Source organism: Psammomys obesus, unplaced genomic scaffold, assembly GCF_907164565.1.
Source record: "Psammomys obesus unplaced genomic scaffold, mPsaObe1.curated_primary_1811, whole genome shotgun sequence".
Taxonomy (NCBI): Eukaryota; Metazoa; Chordata; class Mammalia; order Rodentia; family Muridae; genus Psammomys; species Psammomys obesus.
The window spans coordinates 7,288,375-7,295,341 of NW_026596256.1; the positions used below are offsets into that span (position 1 = coordinate 7,288,375).

At 41.4% G+C, this 6,967-nt stretch overlaps 1 non-coding gene across 1 annotated transcript; it reads left to right on the forward strand.

Annotated features, from left to right (window-relative positions):
- The first annotated feature begins 6,470 nt into the window (after positions 1–6,470).
- LOC129668814 (U1 spliceosomal RNA) lies at positions 6,471–6,630 on the forward strand. The gene has a single exon (XR_008718970.1). It is a non-coding gene; the product is annotated as a U1 spliceosomal RNA (small nuclear RNA).
- The last annotated feature ends 337 nt before the right edge of the window (positions 6,631–6,967 follow it).

Consider the following 6,967-nt stretch of genomic DNA (forward strand, 5'->3'; position numbering starts at 1 on the left):
ATTCAGGACACAGAAGCAAGCAGATGCCTGGGTTCAAGGCCGGCCTAATCCACCTACCAAGTTCCAGGACAGCCAGAGATATATAGTGAAACCCTGTCCTAAAGAAGAAGGAGAAAAAGAAGGAAAGAAGAAAGGAAAAAAAGAAAGAAATTTAAAGTCAAGGAGTTGAAGATATAATTTCAACCCATTACTATCATTTAAAGTAGTTTTCTGCTTTCATTCAGCAGCTATAAACTATAATCCATATAAATGGGTTAGAATAGAAGATCTGAGCTTCTAAGTTCAGTCCCAGCAATGCTGACCACATTCTGCTTGTCTGCTTTAGCTTCAGACTCGTTTGCTTCCCTAGACTTACTTTAAGCCATTGAATTTTTTGAGTGATTTATTACGAAGCTATGACTGATACAAAAGATGTTGCCTCTTTAAAAACTGGCATAACAGTCTTTGAACAAAATGGCTGTTTAATATACACAATAGTCCTTCCATACATCTCTTCAAATTACTTTTACCTGGGGTGGATGGGAAAAGAAAAAGGAGGATAAGTGAGTTGGAAGCCTTCCCACGTAAGTTTAGAGAGGGGCGTTGGTGTGCCATGCTGGAGCCCCTCTTGTAGACTTCCCTGATTGGCTGCAATTCAAGCCTGATCTTAAGAGTTAGAGGGTGTTTACTGTAATTTTTGATTCTGGAATTTGCAACTCTCTGGACTTCTCTGGCCTTCCCTCCCATCTCTCCATGCATCACCAACAGAATATAATAAAACCTAGTTGGCTGGCTTATCCCACTGGGAAGATTGAGTGAGGCTATAACATGATACCCACTGAAGCTGAAATATGTTCATGCACATACATGGGCCTGGAATGACTGATGATATGACCTACAGCCTCAACTGATCACATTACTAGGCTTTTCAAAACATCTGATAAAAATGTTCAATTAAAAAATAATAGTCAGGAGTTAAGCCTGATAGCTCAGTCTTTGAATCCAAGCTATTCTGGAAGCACAAATTCAAGGCCTGTCTAGGCTACAGCACCAATTCAAGACCAGCTTGGGCAACTTGGCAAGACCCTGTGTCAAAATGCAAAACAAAGACTAAAATTATAAGTCATTGTTGTAACATTTGCCTACCATGTATGAAGCCATAGTTTTCTTCCTCAGACCAGACATGGTGACACATACATATCAATAATTTCAAAAACAAGGAGGCTGAGGCAGGATGATCAGGTATGAAGCCAGCCTGAGCTACATGGTGAGACCCTGCCTTCAAAAAATTTTTGTTTTATTTTGTTTAGAAAAAAAAATAGATAAAATGTTTTTGATATGCATGATATAAATAAGATGTATATATTATAACTTATGTACTACTCTTAATTGATTTATAATTGAAGCTGTAAGAGGTAAGTTATGAAGGGTTATAGCTACAAGGCAAGAGAGCCAAAATTTATATCCAAAATACTTTCATTTCCAAGCAAGTTTACTCAAAAGAAATACAAGCAGAACTGGAGAGGCCCAGAGCCTGAGAGCACTGGCTGCTCTTCCTAAGGACCTGAGTTAAAGTCTCAGTACCCCATGGTGGCTCACATGTCTATAACTCCAGTTCCAGGGGATATGATGGTCTCTTCTGGTCTCCCAGGGCACCAGGCATGGAAGTGATATACATATATATATATATATGCAGGCAAAATACCCATGCACATATAGTAAACATAAACAAATGAAGTTTTTAAAGAAGGCAAACTAGCCTTAAAGGCTCACACATACGCATTCCGGGAGAGTAGCTGCGTTTGGGATGGTGGCCAGATGTCTAGATAAGAGCAAAGTAGAAAACCGAGGGAATAAGTTCTCTCAGCTTGGCATGCTAAAGGCATCTCTTTGTTTCCCACCTTGGTTTGTTCCAAAGCGGTGAATGAACCAAGAGCCTCATAGACAACTTTCAAAAGCACTGGGGGCTAAATAAATTCAACAAGTAAATATTAGACATGTCCCGGGTCTGGGAAAAGGGAGGCCTTGAGTCTCATGGTGACTGAGAGCGTGCTCTCTTGGGGTTTGTCTGCAAGTATGTACATGTAAGAATGGAATGAGAGATGTGTGTCATGTCTCTCAAACATAATTATCCAGACTGCTGCCAGTGTTCCAAGTGATGTCATTTTTAAATGTTTATTTTTTTCTCTGATGACGAAGAGATGTGTTGTACTTGAATTAAAGTAGGAGAATCCCTTCTTTTCTCGTCAGCTCCCTCCCTCCCACATTTCCTATAAAGCAACCACTACCAGTTATATCTGAATAGGTGAACATATTTCACAGCATTCAATTCAGTTGTGAACAAGTGACGGATGAGTATTTTATTAGGTTGAAATTTAAAATACATTAAAACGACATTGATATCACACGAATGTCGGTTTTTAGTATAGTTACTTCCACGTAACTAGATATGCAGTGAATCCAGACAGAGTTGGAAACAGAGGGTGCCTGAAGTAGATAAATGGCTGTATCTTGTGCTTTCCACAGCTTAGTTTTACACCCATGTGGGAATGATAGGTATTATCACCGTCATCACCATTATCAGTTAATATTTTATGATGCCTTCATTAAGTGAAGGCTTTGTACTAGGTACAGCAAGGACTTCACCTTTCTAGAAGACAACGTCATAGAATTTGATGAGTGAATCATTTTCACTGTCGGGGCAGAGGTAAGATTAAAGGTTTTGCCATGGTGATAAGTTTTATAAATAGCTATAGCCCTTCAAAGACCAGGGTAAGCGTCAGAGTGCTGACTTCCAAAGTCCTTCATGGAGAGAAATTAATTACAGATGCTAAGAGTCTGAGAAATAGTGGGATTTTGCAGAGAGGTTGAGGAAGAATAAGGCCTAAAAAAAATGACTACTGGAGTTTGTACAACATGGCGCTGATAAGCTTTGTGTATGGAGACTAGATAAGAATCAGGTGGCAGGAAGTTGACAGATCGGTGTGGCCAGGAAAAAAGGAGAGGAGCTTGACCACAAAAGGAAACTCAAACATTAGGTGGCAGTGCAGGGAGAGACCAAAGTCAAAGGAAGATGTCCCCAAGAAAGTAGGAATTCAAAAATGGCACATTTTGCTAATTATTGAAGTCGATTGGTATATAAACAGGAATCCATTATATGGTTCTTTCTATTTGATAGATTTATTTTAATTAACTTAGTATTAAGTTAGAAAAATAAAGGCAAAGCTGAACATGTGAGAAGAAAGTAAAGAAATGAAATACAAGACAGTATTAAATGTAGAAGAGGGAACAGCAGGCCGGAAAAAGTGGCACACATGTTACTTCTAGTACTCAGGGAGGCAGAGGTAGGTGGATTGCTGTGAGTTCGAGGCCAACCTGGTCTACAAATAGAGTTTAGGACAGCCAAGGCTACACAGAGAAACTCTATCTTGAAAAACCAAGGAGAAGGGGGACACAATAATTAATTACACCATCTCAGGTGTGGATAAGGGAATTTATGACACAATAAAGACACAGAAAAGTGAAAGTAAGAATAAAACGCAGATTAAAAGAGGAAGGTAAAAAAATCAAAAATCAATAAAGTGAAAAGGATGGTAGAAGAGATACTCCAGGCTTCTATTTCAATAAAAAGGGAGGAGAAACTATGGCTTGGGGAGGAATTTGAAGAATGTGAGAAAGGGCTGGGCTGACAACGATGAATGAATACTGTAATGGAGACACACATCTGCTGATAGGTGGCAAGGTCTGTGCAGTGGGAGCCATCATGAAAGTCTAACAGGCTCACACTGGGAGACAACCCCCTCTTCTCCCAAAAACGAATACAGCAAGCAAGCAGAGAGGCAGGGATGCCGGTTCTCTTCCAACAGCAGAGCCTTCTGAGATTACCACGTTAGAAGTGGCTGCCAAGAACAGAAGTGTGCCAGAGCAAGCAGCAGCTCTTTGAGGTGCCCACAAATAGCGAAATGAGAACTCAAAGTGTGAGGACACCTAAAATGTCCACAAAGAGCAAAGTGGAAACTTAAGTAGGAGACATCCAAAATGCCCACAAAGAACAAATTGGGAGGACATAGGGGTACACTTGAGATGCCCACAGGGAGCCAAGTGGAAATTCAAAGGGAGGTGTGGACATCCACTTGATCCCAAATAAATACAACAATAAGTATGTACAGCACCGCCCTGTGGTCCAAGGACTGCCTTTATGAAGCTTGCTAGAGACACATTCTCAGGGCTCACCTTAGGCCTTCCAAGTCAGTGTGGATTTTAACAAGACCACAAATGATTCATCTGTTAGTCTGCATTCTGCCACTGTAACAAGTACCTACAATAATCAACTTAGTAAAAGAATAGGTTTATTTTGACATATGCTTTGGAGATTTTAGCCACCTTTGTTTAGTCCTGTTGTTTTGAGGTCTGTGCGACGTGGAACCTTATGACTGGGATTGGTGCAGTGAGGCAAAGCTGCCCATCGCATGGCTGGTACATGCCAACAATCTCCTTTAATAACGTGCCTTCTGGTGATGTGAAACCTCTCACCAATTCCCACATTATAAAATGATCCACCCCTCCCTTCTCGGTGGCACTGAGATTGAGGCCACACCTCTGATTCATGGGTCTTTTAATGCCTTGTAAGATCCAGACTACCGTGATTCACAAACTCGGTCCACAGGGGCTGTCTCTGACATGAACTCAGTGGCTGGCTCTTTGATCACCTCTTCCTGGGGGGAGAGAAAGCCTTATCAGACCACAGAGGAGGACAATGCAGCCAGTCCTGATGAGACCTGGTAGGCTAGGGTCAGATGAAAGGGGTGGAAGACCTCCCCTATCAGTGGACTAGAGGTGGGGCATGGGAGGAGAAGAGGGAGGGAGGGCAGGACTGGGAGTGGATGAGGGAGGGGCTACAGCTGGGATACAAAGTGAATGGATTGTAATAAATAAAAAATAAAAATAAACTCATTCCATTTAAGACGTACCGATTAATAGCCTTGCCAGACACGTTCATGGAACTACAGGGAATCACAGAATTTTAAGTCTCTGTCTTAGTTAGGGTTTCTATTGCTGTGAAGAGAAACCATGACCACAGCAACTCTCAGAAAGGAAAACATTTAATCGGGGCTGGCTAACAGGTTCAGAGGTCTAGGTCATTATCATGATAGCAAAAACATGCTGGCTCACAAGCAGACATGGTGCTGGAGAAGCCAAGAGTTCTACATCTGGATCAGCAGGCATCAGACAGAGAAAAAAAAGTCAGCCACTAGGCTTGGTTTGAACCTTTGAGATCCAAAGCCTATTCCCAGTGGCATACTTCCCATACTTCCTTCAGCAAGGCCACAACTGCTCCAACAAGGCCTAATCCCTTCAAATAATGCCATTCCCTATGAGCCTATGGGGGTCATTCTCATTCAAACCCCCTCAGTCTCAATCACAAACTATTGGAAATAGACACTCTGTATGGCTACTGAGGACCCAGACCTATTGAGAAACACGGTTCCCACCCTAACCCTATCTACTTTTGCCTCTGCATTCATTCACTACAGCCGCTTCACAAAGTAAGAGGTGCAGCCTAGGGCCCTCAGCCTACTCCACCTCAGCTCAGCCCCTAGGGACTTCCCCAAGCTGCCCTACCTGCTGCACCACCTTAGGATTTGGGCCCTGTGGACAGGCAACTAATATCAAAGCACAATCAGCATTCTAACTCCAGGTTCCAGGTCTCATCACAAACAAACAAGATGATAAATCATGATAACACCCTTCCCCCGAATCACCAAATCCTTTTAATGTTTCCCCTGAAGAACAACTTAGACAAAATTTAAGACGCAGAATGGAAAGGAACAATTAGAAACATAACTAAATGAATTAAAAAACATTCAAAGAGGACACCTGAATGAACTTAAAGAGAGCAGGAATACCATGATTAAAGTTTAAGAAAATACAAATGGCTGAATTAAAAAGACAGTTCAGGATGTGAAAATTGAATTCAATGGGGAGTGAAATACTTGTCAGATGTGGTGGTGCATGTCTTTAATATGAGCATTCAGGAGGCAGAGGCAGGCTTATCAGTAGAGCTCAAGGACAGCTAGTTATATAATGAGTTCCAGGCTCAACTTAGCTATGGGATAAGACCATGCCATAGCATAAGAGAGGGATGGATGGACAGATGGACAGACAGACAGACAACAGATAGACTGTCAGTCAGGGCTTGAAGGAAAAGAATTGGATCACTCAATCAAAAAAAATGATAAATTTTTGAATACAAATGGAGTATGCGGGAATTTTGGGACACTATGAAAATACCTAAGTATGAATCATTGGCAAAGAAAAAAGAGACTAAAAGAATATAGAACCACTAAGATAGCTCTGCAGAGGATATTAAAAGAAATACTTAGGGCCAAAAAGGAAGATTAACACACAGAAGTCCACAGGGTAAAAATGACCAATACCAGGACAGTTAATCAAAGAAGATCTAAGAAACACCACAAAAAGCAAATGAAGTAATACTTACCTGGCAGGGGAAATAGCAGGACCACAAAGGTGGTTTTCCTAGTGCTTTATCCATTGCACTGAGGATGTGCTGACCACAATGATTTCCCCAAATGTGGAAAACTCAACTGCATAATTTGTGGTAGTGGGGGACTACATTCAAACTCTTCCCACCACCCCCACTTACAAAAAAACAACAAAACAAAAAAGACAAGAATTGATATGTATCTTTCAGTAATAACCCTGAATATCAACTCCAAGACAGTTATAAAGGGAGAGTTCAATAACCCACTCTGTAAAATGAACCTTTATTTGCCTGGTTCGGTTGTTGTCTTGGAGGCTTACTGCCTCCTTCTGCTGTGGAAGCTTCTAGCCTCCATACAATCTAACCTGAATGTTTTTAGCCTCTGAGACTTACTGCTGAATAAGCTCACCATTTCTTGTTCTTTCTGAGCTCTGGGCTGGCTGATTCAACTCAGCTATTGTGGCTCAAACTTCTCTCCCAACTAAC